The sequence below is a fragment of the Haliaeetus albicilla genome, chromosome 3 (genome assembly GCF_947461875.1).
Source record: "Haliaeetus albicilla chromosome 3, bHalAlb1.1, whole genome shotgun sequence".
Taxonomy (NCBI): domain Eukaryota; kingdom Metazoa; phylum Chordata; class Aves; order Accipitriformes; family Accipitridae; genus Haliaeetus; species Haliaeetus albicilla.
This window is the reverse complement of record NC_091485.1, coordinates 27,812,197-27,837,927: the sequence shown is the minus strand read 5'-3', so window position 1 is coordinate 27,837,927 and position 25,731 is coordinate 27,812,197.

Below are 25,731 nucleotides of genomic sequence, written 5' to 3'. Positions count from 1 at the left end.
ATTGAATCAGCTCTTCCTGCAGTCGTTCTGTTTTGTAAAGCTGACAAACTGGTAACTGAGACTCAGTCTGATCCCCCACAACTGGAGACCCTCACCGCCACGTATTGAGACCTCTTTTTCATCCTAGTTTGAAATGTCTTCTTTCCCTCCTAATGCAGAAAGCGGAGCTATTTGAAATCTTGGATTGGAGACAGTAAAAGCATTTTCTGTTCACTTGCTATAACGTAGAGCTGGGTTGAAAGCAACGTTTGCCTCTACTACTTTTGTTTTCTCTTCCTGTGAACATTCAAGTGAAAAGGATTTTGTCCTCCACATTTGTAGAAAAGCAATTTTAGCAATTTATTTAAAAGTGTCCTTGGAAACCAAATATTATATTTTGCCCAGGCAAGCACTGTTGCTCAAGGAGCTTGAATATGCACTCAACTGGGTAATAGGAACAACATCATGTGACTAATAAAATCAATGTCTGCTAAGTAATGTGGTTCAAACTGGAAATGTTCTCAATCAGTCCAGGAGTAATTTTTTTTTCCCTGTCTGAAGAATATAATGGAACTAGTCTAAGAGCAGATATTTTACTACAGAAAAAGTTAATTTATATAAAGCAGGATTTTAATAGATCTGATTATTAACTCTACATGAAGATAGCATCTCTGATTTAATGCTATCTTAACTTAGTCAAAGTAGCATTAGACCTTGTCTTCATATAAAGCGTTCCACGTGATTAAACAAATTTCTGCCCTTAGTCCCGACATGTTTTGTTGTTACAGCGCACTTTAAGTATTGAAACATGGGCCTACCTGTCATTAAACATAGCCAGGAAGAGATCTGACATAACTCTATACTTTCTTATTGCTGAAGTAACTTCTAAATATTAGCAATGATGTAAATTGCCAGCAAACCACAAGGCATCGGGACACTGCAAATGTGGAAAGGGAGCTTGAGGGGGTAACACTGATATACAAGTAAACACTGCAGAAAGTTCAGGAGCTTCTTCAAAGTCAGATGAGGGTATTTCATGCCCAGGTTTAGATGTCACCATGTGCAGCTGGGCTGAAGAAGAGGCATTCCTGGCCTGTGCCAAGGTAAGAATGAGAAAAATGATGGTTCACAGCATTCAGCTTTGACTCATTGAGAATCATCTAGAAATAATGTTCCTTCAGAATCTGGCTTTTTCATTTCTCCTCAGCCCTCATAGCTAGTAAAATATACTAATATTAGTCCAATTCTTCTGTTTAAGGACTGTAGTTTTGATTCCCATGAAAGCAGATGGAGGGAAAACCTCTAGTGTGTAGAAAATAAAGCAAGCTGTCCAATAAATCACCACAATGTTTCCTAATTCAACTGTGGCCTGACTGAGAAGGCCATTAGGAACAAAAAAACCTCTCCAAGGAACATCTTGCTGGCACTTCACACTCCTGAGGAAGATTTCTGCAGGCAGCCAAGCATGCAGCATGCCTGGAAAAGTGGGAGGCACTCAGGAAACTGAAATCGTGCGGCATTCCGTGCAACATTGCAAGGAAAAATAGAAATGTTTATACACAGTAAGTAATCCTAAGCAGGAACCGCTTGATCAAGACGAGAGCTAAGTTTCACAGCAAAGGGAAGAGACTCGATGTAGACCCCCCACCTCTTTGGCACTTATCACTTGCACAGGGCTGCAGGATGCCCAGCAGGCAGGCAGGTGGCTGTGGGGTGCAGGCAGGTGGCTGTGGGGTGCAGGCAGGCTGTCTGCAATAGCCTAATGAAACAGCGTGCTCTTTGGTAACTGCATTGAGGAGGGGAAAATAGTATTTACTTACCTTAAAACCAGGCTGCAGTAAACATCTTTAATACATAATGTTAAACAGGCAATTAATAGACAAATGTTTCTGTATCTAGAAATAGGGGGGTATTCAAGTTAATCCCTAATGGTACAGAGCAATTGCACTAAGCTTATTAAACTTCATATCCAAAGGCAGTATATTTGCTACGGGGCTTTCATATCTAGTGGTGAAATTCCAGGCAGTTATATCTTTTAATTTCAAGGTAAACACAGATAGATCCATCACTTGGAAACAGCTAGCTGTAAACTGAAAATGAAGAAACAAAATACTGTGGGTTAAATGTGTTGCCTGCGTGCTGCTTTCTATCACCATATACCAGGACACTGTTTCAGTATCGATGAGATTTGGCAACAAAAAGGAAGTATATGGAGGAACACATTTGTTTTACAGAGCAATGCACTACCAGGGCTATGTACAGAGTACAAAGCCAAGCAAGTGAATTTCTGCATCGAAGTCAACAAATAAGCTGATCGACAGTGTTTGCTGATAACAGCCACAATCTCTCTGTTACACCCAGCCAAAGCAATCAAAACTCAGTAAGCATGAAGGGACAGTATGAGCAAGACCTACAGTTAATGGATGAACAACGACAGCCGCTCAAGCTTGAAGAGAGCTTGCTCACCAGAATTTGAATCTCCTTGCTATCTGTTAGCAATGGAAGTGGTTTCTTCTTGCAGCATTAGAGATAACCCCCAGAATAACTGGTAAAGAGTGAATGTTAGTCCTAGGGCTGTTATACTGTGTTTCAGTTTGTTTTCTTGGCAGCTTTACAGGGGAGTGTAATTCTGTGAATCATGAATATGATTCATACTAGCCAAACTGACCTTTGAAAATTGGGAGTAGGCAAACATGAGAAAGAGATTCAGGCTCTAACAAATAAGCTGATAAAATGAATGAATGATATTTACAGACCCTGCCAGTCTATTAAGAGGTCACTTTGACAGCCCTGTAGGTCCAAATGTGAGAGTTTCCACTCTTTCCTACCTACGTGAGCAGCCATTCATACATACCTAATAACGAGGTGTATTCTCACTATTTTGGCTATTAACGCAGATGGTTCTGTGACAAATCTGTATGCAGACTGCAGTGTGTGGTACAGAAGACTATGCATGTGTTTTTGTGGGTCTGAGCGTTCATGAAGTTCCTGACAACCTTAAGAAGTTCAGCTGAGACAAAGAGGGAGAGAGATGAAGAAAGGAATGGCAGGTGTATAAAAACATTGCATTATCACCTACAGCTGACCTTGACCTCGGGTTGGACAAGGGCCCTGCTTTGAGCAGGCTATAGCATTAGATGACCTCCAGAAGTCCATTCCATTCAGCACGTCCCTGGCTCTGTACAAGCATATGGGAGGAACCCACTTGAGCAGATGTGGCAGTAAGCAGGGTAGGTGCAGGCGATGACTGTCAGCTTACTGCAAAGTAAACTTCCACCAAGCGAGCACTAGAAGGTCACCATTTTTAAAGACTTTATCAGTTAGTGGCTGTAGACAGTTTCAGTAACATGGTTTGCAAGACCTACGCCATAGCTCAGGTTTGCTTTGTGTGAAATCGTAGACACCAGAAGTGCTGGAGGAAATTTAAATGATCTTTTAGCTGGACTATTTTCTTAAGCAAGGGATCCTTGGCACAAGTTGAGAACATGACCTACCATAGCCCTGGAGCCCATAGCTCCATGTCACAGTAACTGAATGCTCTTCCAGGCACCCCTGTGATAACCTGTGCCATTACTGTGTTTATAACTTCAGTTTTTAGTTAAGCATTTAGAAAAATTGGCACATGCAGTTTGTGCACTTCTGAAACTGTGGCTTCACTCCATAGCTGTATTTGATTGCTGTATATGAGCCCTTAAAGCATTTTGGAATCTCTCTAAAAGAGAAAAGCTGTTTAATATAAAAATCTGTTTCCTTTTTTTAGTCCTAATAGCAAGGTAAATAAGAAGTGTTGAGAATTGCATGTGACTGGAAGATTTGAGGTTTGCTTACAGCCATTTCAGTGGTTATTTTGAACCTTTATAGCAAAAAATATCATTTCCTTTCTTCACATTCATAACTTACTAACATGTTTACATTTTCAGCTGAACATTTCCATCCTTGGCTGTGCTGAAAGGTGATACTCTGTTTACTGGATGTAACACTGAGCAAAATCCCTTCAACCTTTTGAATTACCTCAGGTTGAAAAGTATAATCCATTATCCAAATACTCTCCCTGTGTTTTTCTAGTACAATAATATTGCACAACAAGCTGAAGATGAAAGCTTGGCCTGGATATAGCAATTGCTAAGAATTTCTTTGGCTGGAGATGAAGGAAGAAGGTTTAAAATAAGACCACCTCTGTGTGTGCTCAGTGAGTGTTTTGCTTAGATTGTAATTCAGTGCAAAGAACCATTTGCAGCCACCTCTATAAACATTTCCTCTGCCTGTATGGATGAGAGGCTGGTACTGAGATCACCACGCTCAAACTGGCATTAGCTACTTAAAACCACTATGAAGCCAGAGACCTTTAATATCATTTAAAAGAAAAAAAAAAACACAACAAAATAAAATAAAACTTTGATACAATGTGAATGTAGCTATGAATGGGTATATACATAGAAACAATACATGTATTTACGCATGTGGGCATGCACACACACACAAACACAAACACACCCCTTCTCTATCTGAAAAAAAAGTAAAGGAAGTCATGATTTAAGTTCCTTCAGCACTTTGTCCTCCATTATTCTTCATTTGACATTGACTTTCTTTCATTGTGAGGCTATGGCCATGCGCACAGATAATTTGTCTCCTTGCATACATTAGCAGTCAAAGAGGGGACATCGCTTATTTCCTGGAAGGTAGGAGCTTTAATACCAGCTGGAGTAATTTAAATCCTATCATCTCATTATGCATGAGGCTTTTTTTTCCCTTTAAATAATAATAATTAACAAAAAAGTTGTAGGAGGCTAAACATGTAAAACTCTTCCTTTTTTCTTTTTAACTTCAGCTTAAGCTACACAATGTAACATGATCATTAGAAGCCAGTAGAATTTTTTACTTCTGCTTAAATGTATATTTAATACTGTGTTTTGTTAAAAATTAGAGAATCAAGAGATCATCCCATCCATCCTTTTACCCACAGCAGGATCAACTATGCTTACATCATTAGTTGACAGATGCCAACCTATTTTGGGAGGCTTCCCAGGCAATCTATTCCTGTGTCTTGCTATACTTACCACTAAGTTTTTTGCTGGTGTCTATGCCAAATCTCTTATGTTGCAAGTTGGATCTATTAGTACTCACTCTTAGTGTCGTGTGTCCCCCCTTCTCCCCTTTTCTAACATAGGACCTAAAAATGTACACAGTATTTCACCTGAATCTTTACAAATGAAAGGAAAAAAAAGGCATTTTTCTCCTGTTTATACAGTGCAATAGGTTGGTTACCTTTGGGTTTGTTTTTGGTTTTTTTTTTTGACAACAGTCTGATATTATTTACTCATGTGACACATAACCCAAGTTCTTTTCTGCAGAACTACCTGTCCAGATGTTCACCAGCTGTGTTCATGCAGGTGATTGTTTCTGCCTGGTTTAGAAACTTCTGCTTGTCCTTAATAAAGTGGATCTCATTTTTTCAGTTTGTGTTTCCAGTTTGTCAGAATTTTAATTCTTCCTTCCCGTTCTCTCTTACCATGTTCATGTAACCTGTAGATTTAGGAAACATTATCTTTTCCATCATCCAGCTCATTAACAACAGTATCAGAAAGCTGGTGGACACAAGACAGATTCCTACAGAGCACCGTACTGATGCCATTAGTAATTCCCCTGAATATATTTTTTTTAGCCAGTTTTGTACTCACAATCTTACTGACAGCCTTATCTGCATGTTATGCAAAGTGCTTAATATTTGTGAGCCTACATCTCACCCTGCTGGTTATCTTCTGTGGGTGCACAACATGGACCCCAATCTGGAATAGGGATTGGAAATTCCCATATGCAGACTGACATTACTGCTACTGTGGCTGTATGAATTGCTGCAGAAAGGGACCGGAGGAGTCAGGTAGCCCTCACCAGTTACCCGTTCTGAATTAATACTTATAGATTCATAACAAGAAGATGTCAAACGCTAGTAGCTTCCATGGAATTCTGAGGTTTAATCGAGGAGTTTTAATCTACTCTGTGTTGCTATCCCAAGATACTGCAGTTACAATTTTCCATGCGTGTATCTGCATCTTTGCATGAAGGTGATGTGAAACCTCCCTCCCCTGCATGGGGTGGTTTGTGACCATTTCTGGGGAGGTGGGCATGGCCGGCCAAGGACTTCAGCTGCCATAAAAGCCCGAGGGTCTGTGCAGGGAGAGACACTGCTGGGCTATCTACCTTCTTACAGGTGGAAAGTGTGCTCTCAACCTTCTAGATACACAGAATCGCTTCACCACAGCCTCACAGATTTGAAGGACACGGAGGTTTGTTTGCTTCCTTGCTTGTTTAAAAAAGAGATAGTAGAGAGGTTCTGTTTATTTTTTCATGGCAGAGCTGTATTAAAGTTCATGTGCTCCCTGAAGGTCAGAAAGACTTGCTTGAATCTAGAGTCCTCTGGGTCGTCTTGCATGCACATGCCATGTGATTAGGCTTAACGTAACACAAAGGGTCACAGACGGAGCAAAAACTACAAATCTGCTGGCCTGTCAGTCAGTAGCGATTGCCGTCTGTGAGACGGACCCTTCCGAAATCCACTCCTCCCTTTGCTAACAGGGAGCTCACACAGAACTACCTTGCTCTCTTTCTTCAGTCCTGAGTACCCCACAGTTCTACTACATGCTCACGGAGGACTGGGATGCAACGCTTCTCCTAACAGCTTTCCAGCCTGCAGATATTTTATTTGCTCTCTGTGGTTGGGGTAGGGCTGCTTGCAGCTTGGGAAGTGCTGAGGGAGACTGGTATGTCCTTGCTCTACATCTGTCACTGCTTAGCCCCCAGCTGGGTAGACAGGTACATAGGATTGATTCAGGGCATTTTTATGCTGCTCTCACAATCTTAGTATAATCTAATGCAGTTCCACTGTCAGGATTTTGCAAATGCAGCCTGACTTTGAGATTATTTACAGCCTGGCTAGCTGGATGTTATCCTTCCTGTCTTCCTTCTTGTAATTCCCAGCAGTAATCTCTTATCTCAATATTACACAATGAAAAACCACTAGATTGGCAACAATAAAATGAATAACAGGTTATTGACAGTAATTATTCTGGCATTTATCTGGAGTCCTCTGCCTCACTTTACCTGCTGTTTATTTTTTCTGATCCTACCTTTTGCTCACTTGTTTTCTTGCTTGAGTAAAAACATCCTTAATGACTTTTTCTTGTCCAGAAAAGAAACTTCTTTAGCAGAAAAAGAAAGGCTGATCAGAGAACAGCTTTAACTGGCGTATTTGTTGTGACTATTTTATAGTCTGTAACGTATGTGGGAATAATATGTAAAGCAATACCAATAATAATAGGGTCTCCTACGAAAGCAAGGTGGGCAAAGTCTATGATACATTTGAAAAATAAATAGGCAATGCATTGTAGAATAATAATTTGCCACAGAGTACCAGGGTAAGCTCAATAAAACAGCTGGGACAAATCTAACAGTTTGTATTGGGTACTGCTGATAGATCAGGGAATGCAGCCCAGTAGGAACAGATCTGTGGAGTGAAACAGCTGAACTAAAATACTAATGTAGACACTCACCATGACCAAAGAGAAGAAGCAGAGCCACAAAAAATGAGGAAATATATTAAATCTAAAAATAAATAGCTGAGCTTAAATTATTGCAGCATGTAATGAGGCTTTTGCTGCTCTGGATGACAGAACATCATGTTGCGGTGACTTCATTAAGAGAGAGTGGCAAATGCGCAGTAGCCTGGTGGTACTTCAGGACATCTTAGAATCACCTCAGGCTATTTTGTTTAGATTTTCTTGCACCTGACCTGAAATCAGGAAAGTCCTCAAATCAGGAAATTCAAAATAATGCCATACCAATAGAGTTTCAGGTGCACAGTCAACACAAGTGGAGTGAAAAATGAAGACACTTAATGCATTCAATACTGGGAACATGATTCCAATTTCCTGAAAAAAAAACCCAACAAACCCACCCCATAACAATCATCAACCTCTAATTCTATTTTCTGTTCCACAGTCTTATATTTCATTTACAACCATGGCCTCTGAGCAATTTCCCATATTGCCTAAGCGATGTGTCTACCATCTGTCATCTCTTTGTTTTGTTCTGCAGAGAAGCATGGACAGTGGTGTCTCTTCTTTTTGTTTGGTTACTAAGGGATTTTTCTTTTATCTTTTACATACAAGCTACTATACACTTAGGGGAGAATGGAGGTGCTAGGATTCATGATTGTCTGTAGTTCCTTGGAAAACCTATTCGGATAAGCTCCTGAGAAAGTTCTGTCCATTGAGGAAAAAAAAACCAAACACAAAGAATTACCATTGGGTATTTTATCAAGCTGCATTAGTAAAAGGGTTATGCTTCTGTGGGTAGGTGGGTGTCTGTATATACATTACCTGGGAGTAGAGGGAAAGAATTGCAGAGCTTTGTGGGAGATTAGGGTGTTAAGGGAGTTTGTAGTCCAGCAATGACCACTTTTTCCCTCACTCCTGATTCTCCTTGTGCTTTTCTTCTTGGGTTGCTGCTACCTCAGGGCTGAAAACAGAGATGAAGACACTGCAGTGTAATTCTCATATCTGCCTTAAAGAAGACTCATTTAGTTTGTCTCTATTTGCTAATCTTCTTCCGCAGCCATGCTAGGCAATCAGAGCAGCAGTGAGAGTAGTGGAAAAGGTGCAGAAGGGAAATGAGAATAACCAGGTGCTCGAGGCACCCTCTGACCAGCTGCACACAACCAGCATTTCCAGCCCATGAAGCAAGAGGCGAGAGGTGGGTCTGGGCCATGTTGTGAATCTGGAATGAGCAATGGCTGCTGCCGAGCTTCTAGATGGAGAAGGGCATGCTCTGGGAGCTTGTGTGCTGAAATCACTCCAGCTCTCCAGCTTGCAAATGCTAAAACAAGAACTCCCTCAGTGGAGCAGTGAGTAACGTTCAACCTAGCAGCCTTGGAGAACCAGATAACTACAAACCTCTGGAGCTTCTCCCTCATGCAGCATGCCATAAAGTGGAACAGGCTTGCTAAGCTTTACCATGTCTTTTATGTTGCACCCTCCTTCTCTGAGCCATGCTGCTTTGTTTTTGTGAGCTGGCAGGAAATGGAAAATCTGTGTAGGCTTCTTATATGTTTCCACAGCTGCCTAGCCACAAACACGACAAACTGTAGTAGAGTTTTCATAAGGACTAATCCTTGCTGTGACAATACTGCAGTAGCCAGCTTACAGTTGTTCTGCAGTTGCCACTGCTGCCATTTATTTCTCTCCGAAAATTGGCCCTTCTGAGGATATTATACGAGCAACTGATTCATCAGGGCTAAGGGGTGCATTTATGCACCTATCAAAGACACGTAAAGGAAGAGTAACATGGCAAGAGAAACCAGTTACATGTGCTCTGAAGGAGAGAGTCTAAACTCAATATTAAACAACGCTGAGCCAGGACTGTTCCAATCCCATTTTCATACTTACACTTAGTATTTAGCAATAAAATAACATGGCTTACAACTGGCTGTGCTGGCACCATTTTGGAGTCCTGTTATTAATAGTTTATGTGATAGGCATTAAAATTAACTATGGAAGTATTTTTAAGGAAGCAAGAATACATGTGCTAAAAAGCACATGATGTAGGACCTAATCAGCTGGAATGTGCTTTGCTTACGGTGTGCGAGTCTCACCTAGCGTTGCAGGTCTGGAAGAGTAGGCTTTCTGCATCAGAAAGTTTATTGTGGGCTCACAGTGCCTTTGTGAATTTTCATTCTCAGCTAAAGGATGTAGTTTTTCCTTTGCAACTTTCAAAAATAAAAGTGAACACTGCTGTGAGCTCACACAGACAGCAAAGCAGTTTAAAACTCTTGCCTCAGCCACGCAGACTGTTGGTTTTGTTATTATCAAGTTTCACATGGCTTTTGTCATTTCACTTTTCTGTCTGTCCTCAAAGGAAGTGCAAGTTTTGCTTCTGTTTAACAGCAAATGTGATTTAGCTGTGCTTTAGAAAAGGTCTTGTTCTTCCTTTTGCATTCCTGCCAACACGTCAGCCAATTTTTAGATTTAGAGGAAACAAGCAATACAGGAAGGTAATAAAAAAAAGGGGACAAATGAGTTAGTTTAAAGCTCTGGTAGCAACTGATTTTTCATGTGATACTTACTATAATCCCCTTTTCAGCCCCTTGTCCTCCCCACAGGCTTTGCTTCCTTGATCTGAAGAGCATCAATGTGCAAAATTGTCCTGGAGTCATGAACTGTTCTTGTTCTCCCCTGTTGCATTTCTACCTCTTTGTGCTCTGTCCAAATACGTCTCCTGGTTATGTTGCTATGTCAGGAATGGTCTAATAAGTAGTAGCCAAGTCACTGGTGGGAAGGAAAACAACAACAGCAAAAAGCACACAACCCTGCTGTAATGGTTTCCCCTGGTAGCTGGTCTTGTACTTTTTCCTCTGTGAGATGTTGACTGGAAGAAAGCTTCATAGCAATGTGACTTAGCAGTTCCTTTTTGGGTTTTGTTTTTTTCCCCCTCATCTCTTAGTCATCTATTCATACATGCACTATAATTTTGTCCTGGGAAACCTGCTTGTTGATAATGGCAGCTAGGCAAAACCTGGAAAATTATCTTCCTTCTTCTTAAAAGAAACACCTAGCTCATGGGGAGCTGTGCATATACAAGGACTTGTCAGTCATTCTAGGGCAATTTCTCCATTAAAGGGCTATAAGTTTCAAGGCTACTGTTTTTGTTGGCCAGTTCTCTGAATTATTTGAACAAACAAGTAGATCCTTGCACCTAAATCCTTGAAGTTGATTTTGAAACTGGTGACTAGTCCTGCAAGGGAAACATCTTTTAATTCCCTTTTTCTTTTAGTTATGACAGTCTTGATGTGTTTGCTTTTTCCCTGTCAGATTACTTTTTGAAATATGATATGTTGTTGTTGTCAGTATAGAGAGACTGTGAATAGATCTGAGATTTGCTACTAGTTTGAGAAAGGAGACAGATTGTATATCCTCGTTTCTGTAGAACCAGGTTTCAGCTGTCCTGATCACCTGCACTAACACCCAAAGGGGCACCTTTGCCGATACGGAGGAGGTCACAGTCAATCAAAATCAAGCCCATCTGGAATGGAGAGCCCTGTTTAATGTTAATACCTGCAGGGTGGTGGGTGGATGTGAAGGGTCTGAAACACCTGTGATTTATAAGGAAAGCAAGAGAAAAGCAATCTGCCTTCAGACCTGGGAAGGCACTCATCCTTGCTTGGCTCGGGGGGGGGGGGGGACGACTGTGTGTGTGGGGGGGTGTCTGTCTCTCTCAAAAGCTATCAAGAGACTAAATGCCAGGGAGATCTCTTATGCATTTAATCCAGGTCTGCTAAACAGGGCTTTTGCTTTGCAAATGTAGGCCAGCTCTTAGAAACATAGACCAGAGGTCTTCTGCATTTTAAATAATTAATTTTCTACCTGTTTATTTTCTAAACTCATTGCAGGGTGGCCTCAGTGAAGCATCACGGTAAGAATCTTGCAGTTTGTTTGTGCACTGCTAACATAGGAGTGTTTTATGTGTGAGTATAGAGAGTGAGGAGGGACAAAGAAGGCAAAATGAGCCTTTGACACTTAAGAAGCCATGGCAGGTATGTGATGAGTGGTGTGGTGCACGCTGAATCCTAAGGAACGCCTGTGAGCATCATAAATTGAGTGGAAGGGCTACGTGTTGGGCTGAGCTGGTGCATAATTGGAACCCTGGAATGTATTTGTGCAGTCTGCAGCAGGCGTACAGAAATATGTGGACTTGGCAAAAGCAGTCAGTAGCGTCAAATAATTATGAAATACTTGAAAGCCCCAGGTAAATAACCTCTTCAGAATTGGCAGGCGTCAATGGGTCATTAATTATTTTGTTATTTCCTTCTTTATACCGTGAGCTGTCGTAAACCCCTGGTGAAAAATCCAGTGAGGCAGACAGGGGAGAATGCAATCAGCAATCCAAGCAATAAGAACAAAAAGAAGAATGGCACTTACAAATTTTCTGACAAACTCCACAGTCCTTTCCAATTCCAATCTGATAGAAAGGATTTAGCTGAGTAGCTTGGCTGGGTGAAGTGTAGTTTTTACAAGTCTAGCACAAAGGACCGATACATTTGATTTGGTGGATGTGTAAGCTCTAACAATAATATTCAGCAAATTCAATCCTTTAACCATTGTGACCATAAGAACCAAGTGTTTGTAATGTTCTCAGGACATGTAGAGAGTAATTACAAGGGATTTTAATAACACTTGCTGTGAATTGTTGACCAATGATTCACTGGGGGGGGGGGATTAATTAAATTTTAATGTGAAAAGTTATTGTTAATTAAAAGTTGTATGAAAAACAGCCATAAAAAGTAGGGAAGGTGGACAGATTTTGAAATTACTTAAAGGGCATAAGGTGTGGTTTTGGCCTGGATTTTATCCTACAGGATGTATACCTGAAAAGACATATCCCTATGCAGATTCTTTTCTCCAGCCGTGAAAAATCTGTCCCAGGAAGATGCACGCCCTGTGACAGATGATAGTTTGCGCCCAAGGATGTAGAGATAGGAGTGGGCTGTGGGATCAGTGAGTGGGTCGGATGCAGGAAGAATGTCTACTTTCACACCCTTCTATACGTTTGCCCCTGCAGAGCTTACAAAGAAAAAGACGTTGCCAGCTGTGCAATCTGTGTGGGAACACAGCCACCTGGAAATGATGCCACTACAGCCTCAAGGTGCATTCCAGCCCAAGCCCCCACCAGCTATGCCTCTGCCTTCCTCCATGTTGCCCAGCCCCTGGCAGCCTCTGATTTCCACCCCCCACAGTGGCCTTTTTATAGGGCCTGTAAATGCCCTTCAGTGTTGTGGAAGCTGGAGAGAAAGAGCCAGGAAGAAACTTAGGCACGGATCCCAAAAGCGACCGAAATATAGTTCACAGTTTTCTATGAAAAATTGCAATCCTCAGGACTGCAGTTAAGCTGCCACCCAGCTCCTCTGTACCTGGGCTGCTTCAGGCTCCCTGCACATAAGTATCTGCTTTTGAGCATGACCAGAACACACAGGAGATGTGGTTAAGCAGTCCAGAGCCCAGTTCATACCCAAACCTGATTAGGATCTATGTTTTCTTCCTCCTCTGAGAGGTCTGGACCGAGCCTGGTGCACTCTTCCAACAGCTACCTGATCAACTTTAACATACAAGAGAGAAATAACATGGGGTTTTTTCTGGATTTTTAGGGAGAGGATTTTGAGCTAAGTGGGACAGTTTTTGTGAATCTCGTTCTTAGGCACCTGGTTTCCTTACATGTTGTATTGTCACTCGAGCCAGGGCTGCGGACCAGGCTCGGAGGACCAAGTACCGTAAGTTAAATAACATAACATGACCGCTATGGCAATGAAGTCCTCTTTAGACTCCAGATCTTGAGCATTTTCCTCAACAAACCTATGAGGGATCAGCAGGGTCTCAAGTTGAGGGGTGTGTGTGTCTCACCAGGCTCCTTTTACAGATTGCTTTCTCCTTTTACAGTCCAGAGATTCATGGGTCTTAAGTCACTTCATCATACGTGTCTCATTCAGATCATTATAATGAAATCAGCAGGGTTAAATCACGCATTACAAAATGCTTTTCCTTAATCATCAGTTTATCCAAAGGGCTGACAAGTGAGCTATTGCACTGGATAATCCAATACCCATTTTCTCCTCAAGGATTAGGATTTATTTACTTGTAACTGACAAGCATCTACTATCTCATGTTGATGATATTTGTGCAAATGAAAATTTAAAGTCTTCCCCATTATATCGTAAACTCCTATGAAAACATCTTCTTAAATTTTCAAATAAATGCAGCTGTATATCTGTATAGTCGGCTTTAAAAAAATCTCAGTTCAGTGGTCTGAAGTACATTAGAATATTAGACGTTGTTTGTGGTGTAAATGCTTTACAGTAAAATATTACTCACTTAACTCTATCAGGGGGTCAGTGACTGAAAGTGTAAGTATAATTGTAGTCTAACTACTGAGATTCATTTTTCCAAACAAAAATGAGCTTGCATTTCTTCCCAATGCTCAATATTTCTTAAAGGCCAAATACATAACTAGAATTAAATTGCAGTTTTAGTTTAGCTTTGTGTACACTGTACTTGCAGTTCTAAAAGAAACCCATGCGGAGCTTTTAAAAGATGCTTGCAGAATCCTGTAGCTCTTGATTGCTGAAAGCATCTCTAACTATTAAATCAATACACACATATGTATGACCTTTCAAAGAGCAGTTTGTATGTCATTCAGTAGCCCCATGAAAACGTTCCAGATAAAATGTCAACAGTGGGATTTTTTTTGTGTATCTACTAATCAAAAGTTGTGCTCGCTACACAGTGCTGTGAATATGGTGACCTGAGCCACACAAGCATAGCTGCACCAACAATTTATAACAGTAACCAAAAGTAACAATTAATTTTATGGTTATTCTACTGCCTAAATCACACCATTGTGTGACTATTAATAAGACGGTCGAGAAATAAAATTAGCTGGAGAGGTTATCTCACAAAGAAACATCACGACTACCAACATATAGCCCAAAATACAGAGAACATGGCCTTTGATAGAAAGGAAACATTAGAAGGCAAATTATTTCTAATACTAAAAAAAAAATAAGAAAAGCACTTCCACAAAAATTAATGATTGATCCCTAATCAGTGTATGCTGGCCAACAGCTATGCGATTGCATCTGATCTATGCATCAGAGCACTGCAGTGCCAAAACAAAGCTTTGGAGCAAATGGCCACCCAAGCTCTGCCTTCTCCTCCCATCCCTTGCCGACTTGCTGTGTGAACACAAGAAGCTCTGTGTTGGCACAGGACCTGCCACCTTGGGGACCAGTTGTGAATGGGGCCTTTCTCCCAGAAATATGGAAGATGAGGCGGCAGGGGGGGGGCAGGTATCTTTTTGATAATGTTTTGACATTAGCCTTTAAGACTCTTGTTCTTGAATCATGCAGGACCCTGAACCAAATTCTTTCTCATTTTGCCTAATTCCGCACAATGACTTCAAACCATTTGTACCTGTTCCTCACTGGCAATGAATTGTCAGCCACTGCACCCATTTTTGGCATAATTTTGCATTTTATTGTAATCATACTTCTTAATTTGACAAGTACCTAAACATCTACAGTCTATTCACTTGTCCTGTGCCTATAATCAATAATTAATTCTCTGAAAAACTCCATAAAAATGGCAAAGATGATGAATATTTTCTTTCTCTCTCAGTTTAAAATAAAATCCATATTAGTTTCATCAACTGGCAATTATTAATGTACCTTACTTAACCAAGAATTGATTTGATTCTGACAAGTTCTTAATGTCTTTAAATTGTGGTAAATAATTGCTATCCATATTCAGCAGTTTAGTGTACCAACATAAGCTGATCTTATTTTAATGGAAGACATAGTTGTAAAACCTTGCAGAATATTGGGTAAAAGCCTTCAGTTGCTGACAGTCTTTTCTTTTGCTTTAATGCTTGTGCTGGACTGGGTGTATGGGCAGCTACAGCAATAAATGGAGGCTAAACAAAGCTTGGGGCTCAAAACTCAGAAGCAAAACCAAGCTGCAGATTCTTAGCTTGAGACTCAAACTTAATATATATGAAACATGTCTCATCCCTATTTCTATTTTTATTTCCTAATAATCTGAAAATTGTTATATAAATGCCTACCTTTTAGAAGTCCTCATGGGTTTGGCATACCTATTAATAATTCAGGAGTTAGAAAGGATAGCCTGTTAGTGACATTAGCTTGTCATAAAACTGGTACATTTCATCTTATGGATATGGCTGTATTGCATATACCTCATATACACAGTATAACTTCTGTGGTAGATATTTAGCTGAGGTGTTTAGGCTTCTTTGTTTAGCGCCTTCCCCCTGTAAAAGCCTGTGAAGCAAATAGGAAAATACTAACTACAGACTGTGCGTAGGATAGGTCTTATCTGAAATGTAAAATGACTGTGGAATAATTTAAGGCATATGGTTTGTTTGGGAAATGTACTCAGTTTAAAGATCTCATGGGTTTTAATTTCATTATTCTCTACCATTTGCGGTTGATATACAACTCCATTTGACTGTCCAGAGATGGACTTCTGAGTAAAGGACATTGAGTCTAAGTATTTAAGAATAAGTATGAACTGTACTTGTACAGTAGCTGACTGAGGGTTTCTAAATCAAATTCAGGTTCCTATATAAAATGTGACCTTGCCTACCAGTCTGTCTCAGGTCTTATTCAAAGGCACTTGTCCCTTCCTCTTAGAAGAAAGGGCTGTCTTTCATTGCTCAATATCCCAGCAATGAGATTTATGGTAAAGAGCTGAGCTCATAGGTATAAGATGAAAAACTTTGGAATGAGGAAACTAGAACTTGTTAATGTTTCCTGTCTGTATGGACGGCATTAAGCTGCGCAGACCTCAGGAAAATAATAATGATTAAAAAAAATAATAAATACTGTTTCAAATTCACAGAATGCGGGTAGAAGAGTGCTGCATGGATTTAGTAATTTGTTTATTTAAAATGGCACTGCAAGCATGAATTTCAGCCATCCTGCTGGAGTAAATTGTACTAAAGTGGGCTTCAGGTGTTGTTTAGGCCCCAGACATAAGCCTCTTCCCAGTAGGACAGCTTACACAAGTCTGCTGGAAAAATGCTTGTATTCAACAACAAATCTAAATTCACATTGAGTAATAAACCTTGGTATAGTCTGAAATGACGAACAAACAGTCACTTGCAAAGCACATATTGTAGAAATATCCCATAAAGATACAGGAGCTCGCATTAATCATGTGAGCTAGGACAATGGGTGACCTTTTCTAATAAGAAATGAGGCATCTAAAGCAGCCATTAAATTTCGCAGCAGCCCTATTTACTGTATGTCTGTGGCATTCATCATCGCATGATGTAAATGTCCTCAGAGTGCCGACATTTGCCAATCATCCTTCACAGAGAGGAAAATTGGTCTGAAGCTTTTAGAGCACCACTCCCCAAATTCTGCAATGCCAAGGCCATTACAGCTCCTTTTCAGTCTTAAAATGAACGGAGAACAGCTGTTGAGCAAGCAAGGTTAACAAAACTTGGGAAAGCTTTAGTGCTAATTTGTTTTTAGCACTTTTCGAAGTACAAAAGTTGAAAATGACTGGGCCCACCACTTTTCCAGGAGTCAAAACTACAAAGTCATTGCTAAGATATCTAGGCTTTGGCTTTCAATAAAAATTCTCACGCTTGCAGACATAATTCATGAAGGATTTTTAATAAACAGAGGCTGATATGTACTGAGATGTAGTCACTGCTCTAAGCTTTGCAGTTTAGTTTCAACCTCCGGACAGAGATGATAATTAGAAATGCTGTTGAATAAAGATACTGTAATTAGGTGGCCAGGAAATGCATTCTCTTGTTGGGCTCGTGAACTCTCACGGTCACTTTGAAAACTTGGACATCTACTACTCCTTCAAGACCTTGCTTCACTGGCACATTTCTTTTGGCTACCCTATTAGGATTTTCTGCTTTTGAAGTTAGCCTCAGGCCTTCTCAGCTTCCCAGAAAAATGATGTTAAAACAGCAGCTAGACTACTGCAGATGAGGCAGGAGCCTTGAAGCCATCTGTGGGTTTTCTTGTTTTCTTTTTTTCCTTGTTGATTTGCCCAGTTCTTAACCAGTAGCCCCCACTTCTGACTGAGAAGCCATCACTTTGACACCAGTGCCCTCCACAGCGCCAGCTGTGTTTTGTTTCACATCAGCACAGGAGCTGGTGGCAGGCCGGGTTTTGCAATGTTAGGCTTCACTGAGTGCTGGAGAAGTTTCATGCTGGTTTAGGCATAGAGAGAGTCCTTTGCCACTGGTAGATGATCTGCTTATGGCTACCAGCAAGTGAGCCCTTGGTGCCATTACTGTTTTAGCTTACATGGCATTTGATGCAGCTGACTTGCCTGAGAGATTTGGGAGAGTGGGGAGATCTCGTCCCTTTCAAAATGCCTTCTTCCATTTCTCTCTGACAAGTCTGAGGCTGTTTATTAGGAACTTCCTCTACCTCCTCTCCCAACAGCTCTCACCTGGAAAACTTCTGTTAAATGCCACTTTTCTTCACATTTTGGTGAACATATATGTAATGCTGTGTCACAGAAGACAACGTCTGTTTACAGTGTCTTAAATGTCAAACATGAATGATCCTCTAATTCAGTGAAAAATGGGATTTGAGATGAAAAGGACCTGGTTCAAGGCGAAGAAATGAGAACTGTAACTTCTTAAAAAGGGGACACCACTTTGATGAGAGGAAAAGGCTGCATGCGTAGCCTCATAGGTGGACTGCTGTCATCCCTTGTTTAGGTTATAGCATTGGATTCAGTCTCAGGTTTTCCTCTGTTCTTGAGTGCTTTTTATAGTCACTGAAAGGAATGCCCGTGGATAGCACAGAAACCTAGCTTGGAGGGGAACCAAGTCTCTGTAATCCAAGTTTTGGTTTTCTATGATATGGATTATTGCAATCCTTTCTCCTTGGATATACCAAAATAACCTCTGTGAAAGCTTAGCTGGTCTATGATGCAGCTGCACATCTTCCAAACCAGACAGCTAAGAAAGCTATCAGTCCTCTGCTTTTTTTGGCACCTATATGCAGTTCCTGCTTGGACTGAAAGTGGTTTTCTTCAGTTTTAAATCCTTGAACAGAACACGTTCTGGTTATGTCAGTGTCCACCTGTTTGCCTGTGGATTGTGGTGTCAGTGACCAGCAACCAGACTGGATTCACTGATTTTCAACGTCTGTGAACAAAACTGAGTGTTTCTTTAAAGACTAAGCCTGACCCTGTGAACACTATGGGCAAGATGTATCATTCATCTCTTTATGTCAGCCTCTCTAACAGATTGCCAACATGTATGCCAGTGGCTTTAAATTAAAATCCCCACCTATTTAGCACTATGTAAGGTAGTACGATATAACAAGAGGAATTCAATGAGCTTGTAAGTTTAGGGCAAGGGTGGACAGTTTTTGACTTAAGCATAGTGCTTGAGCAGCTTGAATGCAGCCTGTATGCCTTGTCCTGTGGCAAGTAACAAGCTGTTTTGGTCCAGGAGCTGCTGGAAAATCCAGACCTCAGCTTATGAAGGAAGCAAGCCACTAGTGAGTACCGGGTCATCTGCATCATCCCAGCCCTCCCCATCCTGGAAGGGCACTGCAGGACTGCAGGCAGCCGGCATGATTTTCTTGCCTGGAAATCACTGCTGGTGCTTCCCCACTCTACTGGTCTGCAAGTCCTTGTGCCTTAAGAGATACTGCAGGGAGATGACAAGAACCCTATCATCCTGCTGCATGTTTATAAAGCCAGAGTCCACTGTCAGGAGAACCCTGAGAGATCAACAGATGCTTTCCTTCAACATCACCTTTAATAACATTTCCAATAGTGGCAATAACAATTAATTGAAATGAATGTGTGCAAATACTGACTGCAGTCTGCAAAATTTGTAATTAATTGGCTGAAATGTTTGCTTTTGGCCAAATCTAAATACTTGGATTTAGATATCTTTTTTTTTTTTTCATTGTAGTGTGCTTGCATTTTCCTCTGTGGTTCAGAAATCCTGACTGAATATCCTCTGTCACAACTCCCCATGGGCAGGGCTTTCACAAAGGAAAATACGGCATATGATCATTGGTGTAGTTCCAGTAAGAAGTTGGTTGTGTAAAGGCGAGCATAGCTGACTGTAGTTATGAAGCTTCATTGAAAGACTTCTGAATAAAAATGTTTGAGTTCTGTATGACCTTTTTTACACCAAAGTCTGACTTGCTGGCAGATCATGCATCATAAGCACTTTTTGTTAAGAGGTGGGAAAACATTTTCCAGACAGTTAATGTTTTCCAGACCTCTGCTGCTTTGGGTGAAGAGTGACAAATAACACTACACATCAAAAGAGTATTTTAATTTCAGTTCCCATTCTTTCTGGCTTTTTTTCTCTCTCTCTGTCCAAAATACAAAAAACCAAAAAGCACTGCCCCAAACACAAGACAGCAGAGGAAAAAGGCTATCAAACAAAGCCTTTATAAGGAGACAGTTGCAGAGGTGGGCTATAGCAGTGGTATACTGTCCTGGTTTCTGTCATTGCAACCATGCACTCCTCACTGTATCAGCCATGGTCCCTGCCTGTCCTCGAGCATTAATGAGTGTTGTAAAGTTGTCAGAAGCTCAGACCTTGAACCCCACATAGAAAGCAAGTCCTATGTCCATATGCAGGATCTGTCAGTGCTGTTTTTCACTATGAACATGAATGTTTTCAGATTCTACCTGATTATTCCATAGAGGGATACATTTCTATGCACAGAATTTTCTTATTTTGTAAAAAAATAGTGGGAATTTGCCACATGTGAGTAACAGTATGTTCTGTTGTGCACTATTCTAGTCCATCCAGAAGGCACCTTTTTCTTTAAATATCATTCTGTTGTTCTTCAGTTCTTTATGCAAGGAAATACTAAATTTGAAAACACAGTATTTAAAGTAAGATTTGATAGGAGAGAAACTTCTTTGTTTTGTTCCTTTTGTTTTGTTTTAAATGCATATTTTAAAGATGTTCATTTAGCATGATTTCTTTTTAGTGCTTGGAGGAGCTAACCTTAGCCATCAGTTTCATTGTAAAGAGACCATTTTTCTTCTGACAAGCTTGTGAACATCCTAACCTATAATTCACCCAAATTTGTGAGGCATTAATTCTCCCTGGCAGCTCAATCCATTAAAGACAGTAAAGAATTTGGATCAATTAATACATTCTTTTGACAGACGCCGTAATGAAATTGCTACTTCCATTCTATTTGCCCTTTGACGTACGAGCCCAGATCAATCCCAAGCTGTTATGAGGGACCATTTTTATGTCTGCTATCCAGCAGTGGCTAGCTATTCTCTGTGCATTCTTGAATTCTGTCCCTGGGACTATTTATATAATATATATCACAGTAGCATATTAATATTTCCAGAATTGTTCCTAATTTCTATTTGTAAAAATTTTCCATTTCACACCTCGTGGATATGCAAATGGTACCAGCCTCAAGACAAGGAGAGGTGCAATGTAGAACTCTTTCCACTCTTGGTGGCAATCAGAGGTCTTCCCTGTAGTCCCTGGGGCACAAGACTGTGACAGGGACAGTTTACTTGTGCCTGAGTAACCCAGGCGTTCCCCCAATACCCAGGTATCTATCAATTGAGTTTCTTAGAATGGAGAGATAGAGGACTCCAGCAGGCAGGACATAAAACCATTTGGCATTGCAGCTGGCTTGCTGGACCTCCCTGGCCTCTCTCTATGCTCCTGTGTTTTCATAGGCATCAGTCATAGTTGGATCCAACAGCAGGACAGATCAGCAGTAGTGCTCATATTAGATACATTTTTTACAGTTAAGCGACATGTATGAACATTTTTAGTACTGTATTTTTACCTCTTTCATAATCTCTTATCTCCCTAGGTTTTATGGAGCTGAATTAAAATGGCCTTTAAACTCAAGTCATAGGGGACTCAGGGTGCTGTAGACCTTGCTAATGATTTATAAATGTGTACAGCTGGCTTTGCTGATATACACAGCGTGTTTATTTGTGTTTCTCTACTTCTGAAATCCTCTGAACTTCTGTACCTCATTTGCTAGAATTTGATTTCAGAAGAGTGCAGGGGTTTTTCTGCTATATTGTTTTATTATAGGTATGAAGTATCAAATACCTTGTTTTGTCTCGGATTTTTGTCAAGCTCAATGAAAGTTTAAGGCTAAATGAGGTGTTGAGAAGGACAAAGGGTTCCGGTGAATACATATTCTTTTCAACTGATGTCATTGCCAGCAATTTAGAAGTTGCTCAATTTTTTTTAATTTAAGTAGTTATCCAAATCCGTTCATCCTGTAATTGATGTGGTGACGCACTGCCTGTAAAGAGCCATCATGGTAACTAAATGTGTGATAGCTTTTTAACTTCTGCAGTTACACTGGTAGACAGTCTGAAAGGGAAATTATCACAGAGAAGTTATCTGTGGTCTACCTCAAAGCTAGATTTTAGTAGCTCAAAGCAGGAAAAGGTAAATGTACTGGTAATAAGTACCTATGTGGATGACACAATGCAGGGAGGCACAGGCATAAGCAGCCCTGGGTGGGGGGACCAGAATCATATGCACAAAAGCAAAAGACCTTGAAAACTAAAGTAAGATAAATGAAATCATAGATAACAGTAAGGAATGCACCACTAATTGTTGCAACAACATCTAAGCTAAAAGTCTTATCAGTTAGAGATGGCAGATCAGGAGATAAGGAGATATGGCTGTGAAGAAAACATGCATAAGGTATATGTATTGGGCACATTATTTCTGGCAGAGAGAATACAATACATGATGCTGTTGTGCAAGACACTGGCACAGTTAATCTGAAAAGCTGTACGCTGTAGTGGTTTCCGACACGAAGTGTGAAAACTGGAACACATTCAGAGAAGAGTTACCAGAATGATCTAAGGTCTAGTTCGTATTTTGCAAGACCCTGTTTTGCAAGAGGGCCACATCAGCTACAGACAAGGCTGAGAAAGGGTATCATGATTCATGCACCACACAAGTAAACTCTGAGAAGAAAGAAAAGTTATTTAAACCAGCAGAGAATTTTGGCACAGTTTCCCAAAGGTAGAATTCAGACCAGAAATTAGAATCAACTGGCTTCTGGTAAGAGAAATGAAGTCTGGTATGATCTTCCATCAAGAATAAGGATTAAAAAAAAAGAAAAAAGCAGAACTGTTCTGAAAATAGTTTTTTCCTAGCTTTAAGAAAAGCATATGATGATATTTTCTGTGACAGCAGAGTATTGGACCTAACAAACTAGATCTGGTCAATGCCATTTTCTGTGTTCATAGAAGTTCCTTACACTTAGATACGTTATTTTGGTTCTTGAATACCATCATTTGTAGCCCTTTACATCTGCATTCACACTAAGAATGAAGTGTAATTGAACTTGAAATTAAGGTACAGATGTTTTAAGCACAGCAATTACTATTTTGCAGCACTAACCCTCAGGTATTGTTGCAGATTATTTAAAGATTTGTTTCCAGCAGCAGAAGTCTCCCAGACCTTTCTCTTTTCTGAGAGCAGATAATATTCACTGAACAGAGCAGGTGAAAAAACCCCACATACATGTGTACACACACTCTATATTTGCTTTTAGACTTCAGGCTCATTCAGACTTTTACTGTAGGTATGTGTGATTCATTCTACGTGGAAACCAAGTGAGTTATGAAAGTTAAAGTGAGATCAAAATAAGCTTTTAAAATTCTTTTTTATTCTTCCTGTTTTGTATTTTTCTCAAAGCACAACTGAAATGACATTCTGAACGAGACTACATAATGCTGCTCTTTGCCTATTGAAAAGACTTTCCTCATGTTTTGTACATTGGCTCAGAAAGTCTAATACCTGATGCATTTTTCTCATTTCACTATGGGGATATACATTATAAAATGGTTTTAGCTTCATCTTCAGAATAATTCTATTCAGAAACAGCATTAATGAACTGTCTATCATCTTTATCACTCATTAATCTTATTCCCACTCAGTCCTCGACCTGTCTGGCATTTCAGTATCATAGACATTCTTTGTCTATGATATACTGCCTGCACACCTTTATGTATATATTGTGTGCTTCAAATAACAGGATACATCCTCCTGAAAGAGCATTTTAATAGATTACAGAAAGTCTCTTAAAACTACCCAAGTCCTGACAGCATCTTTTAATGAATCAAGAGCCCTGTCTCACTGTCTACTGGACTTTTGGACACATCTGCATTTTTACATTTCACACTCAGCAGGGACAGCTGAGTGTGTTAGCAGTGCAGTATTTGTCAGTAAGAAATCCCAAATATGCCCTGGATTTAGACAATAGACCAGTAAGAATGGATTTAAGAGACAGCAGAATAAATCCTTCTTTGTCATGTGCTTGTTAGCTGGCTGCATGACTGCAGTTCAATGCATGGATTTCAACTGGAGTGAAAATTTAAAATGTATCAGTTATGTTTGTCCTGAAAATGCCATTTCCTTTCCTTTAATGCTTCTTTATTTAGTACCATGTAAACCTTGAAACAAGAGCCTTTCTACAGGTGCAAACATATCTCTGGAATGGAAATAAGTGTGGAAATAATCTTTGGTATGTATGGATGAACGTAGTGCAAATATGACTTTCAGCCTGTGTGTACATTTGGAAAATTGTTTTACGTAGGTATCAAGAAACACTGTGAGTATCTCTTAAGAGGCTGTGTGATGAACATAAATGGAAAACTGAGTTTTCTAACACTGGGCCTTATAAACCCCAGCTTGTATCTAGGACGAGTGAGCCATAGTTTTGACATTGGGTTTTTGTTGTACACCACTGTCTGAAGACAAAGCACTGTCATCTGTCTCACTGAACACCGATACACCATGTAGACAAGCCTTGCCGTATTGCACCCACAGTGGTTTTGTAAGCTGAGGAAAACTACAGAAAAGACTAGAGGAACTGTTTACCAAATGCAAGGGAACAGGTAGCAAAGATGGGACCTTAGGAATGAATTTGACCTGGTATGGGCTTGAATTCTGGGTTGTAGGAGAAAGGAGATAAAGTAAGGGAAAAAATACCTAAGAAAAAATTAGCCTCTGAAGAACCACGCGCTTCTGCTGGAGTATCAGAGCAGCAGCCTGGCCCTGGTGGGACCCAGCCCGGAGCTCTCACCTGACTTCGGAATGAGCGAACTGGTTGACCAGGCTGGTCGGACAGTTTTACGAAGCGTGTGGTGGCCTCTACTGGTAAATCGAAATGTTACATGGACATTTGTGCCGCCTTAGAATTCTTAAAAACTCCGGATATTCACAAGGTAAAGCTTAGAGATGTTTAATATTCGCAGACCAGCCAGTTTGTGGTCTAGCATGGTTGTTATTTCTCTGTAATGCAAATGTGGTGGTCTATTAGGTTATGTCTTTTAGTCCAAGGGGTTTTCTCTCCTCAAATTGTTATGGCGTTTGCATGTGTCTGTCCAAATAGATATATTCTCTTTTTTGGGTGGTACACAGAAGGAGCCTTGATTTATTGCTGATCACATCTGACATGCCCATGCTTAGCACAGAATGCCACACTTTGTCCTGTTGCATTTTTATGGCTTTTGATGGATCATGAAGATAATGCAGTAAAAAATGATTTCAGATTGTTTCCTGAATCATTCTTTTATTGCAAAGGCTTTGTGTCTTGCTAGTGTGAGTTCATTTTGTACTTCTTACCTGTGCATCCCTCATAAGATCATTTGATATTCAGGTAGTTCTTACATAGTCTATTGTAATTTATTATCAATGAGGCAATAGTTAATGGGTATTTAAGAGGAGGTTACTGCTTGTGCTCAAACTCTGCTAACAATTTATTTGCTCCTTCATTGCTAATTAATTTGCTATATCTTCACAGAGATCTACCGTAATGAAATAGAAGTTCAGCCATAACATTTGAATTAAATAATGGGAGCTTAAATAAGCTGTTGATTTTTCCTTCTCTGATAAGGCTAACTTGCCATGGAGTAATAGCTTTTCATTTTATTTTAGAAGAGCAAAGGCTTCTATGGAAACAGTGTAACTAAAGGGCTCACAAAATGAGTGAAGGCTGGGACATGAGACAGTGAAACAGAACTGGAGCTTGTTAAGTCTAGGATCTACCCTTGCAGAACAGGTTGAAGTAAGGGAGTTTTCTGAGAGATTTCCTTCAGTCTTTCAAGTGCTCAGATTTCAGAATTCACACTCTGTTAGCACTAGTCACTGGGGCCGCAG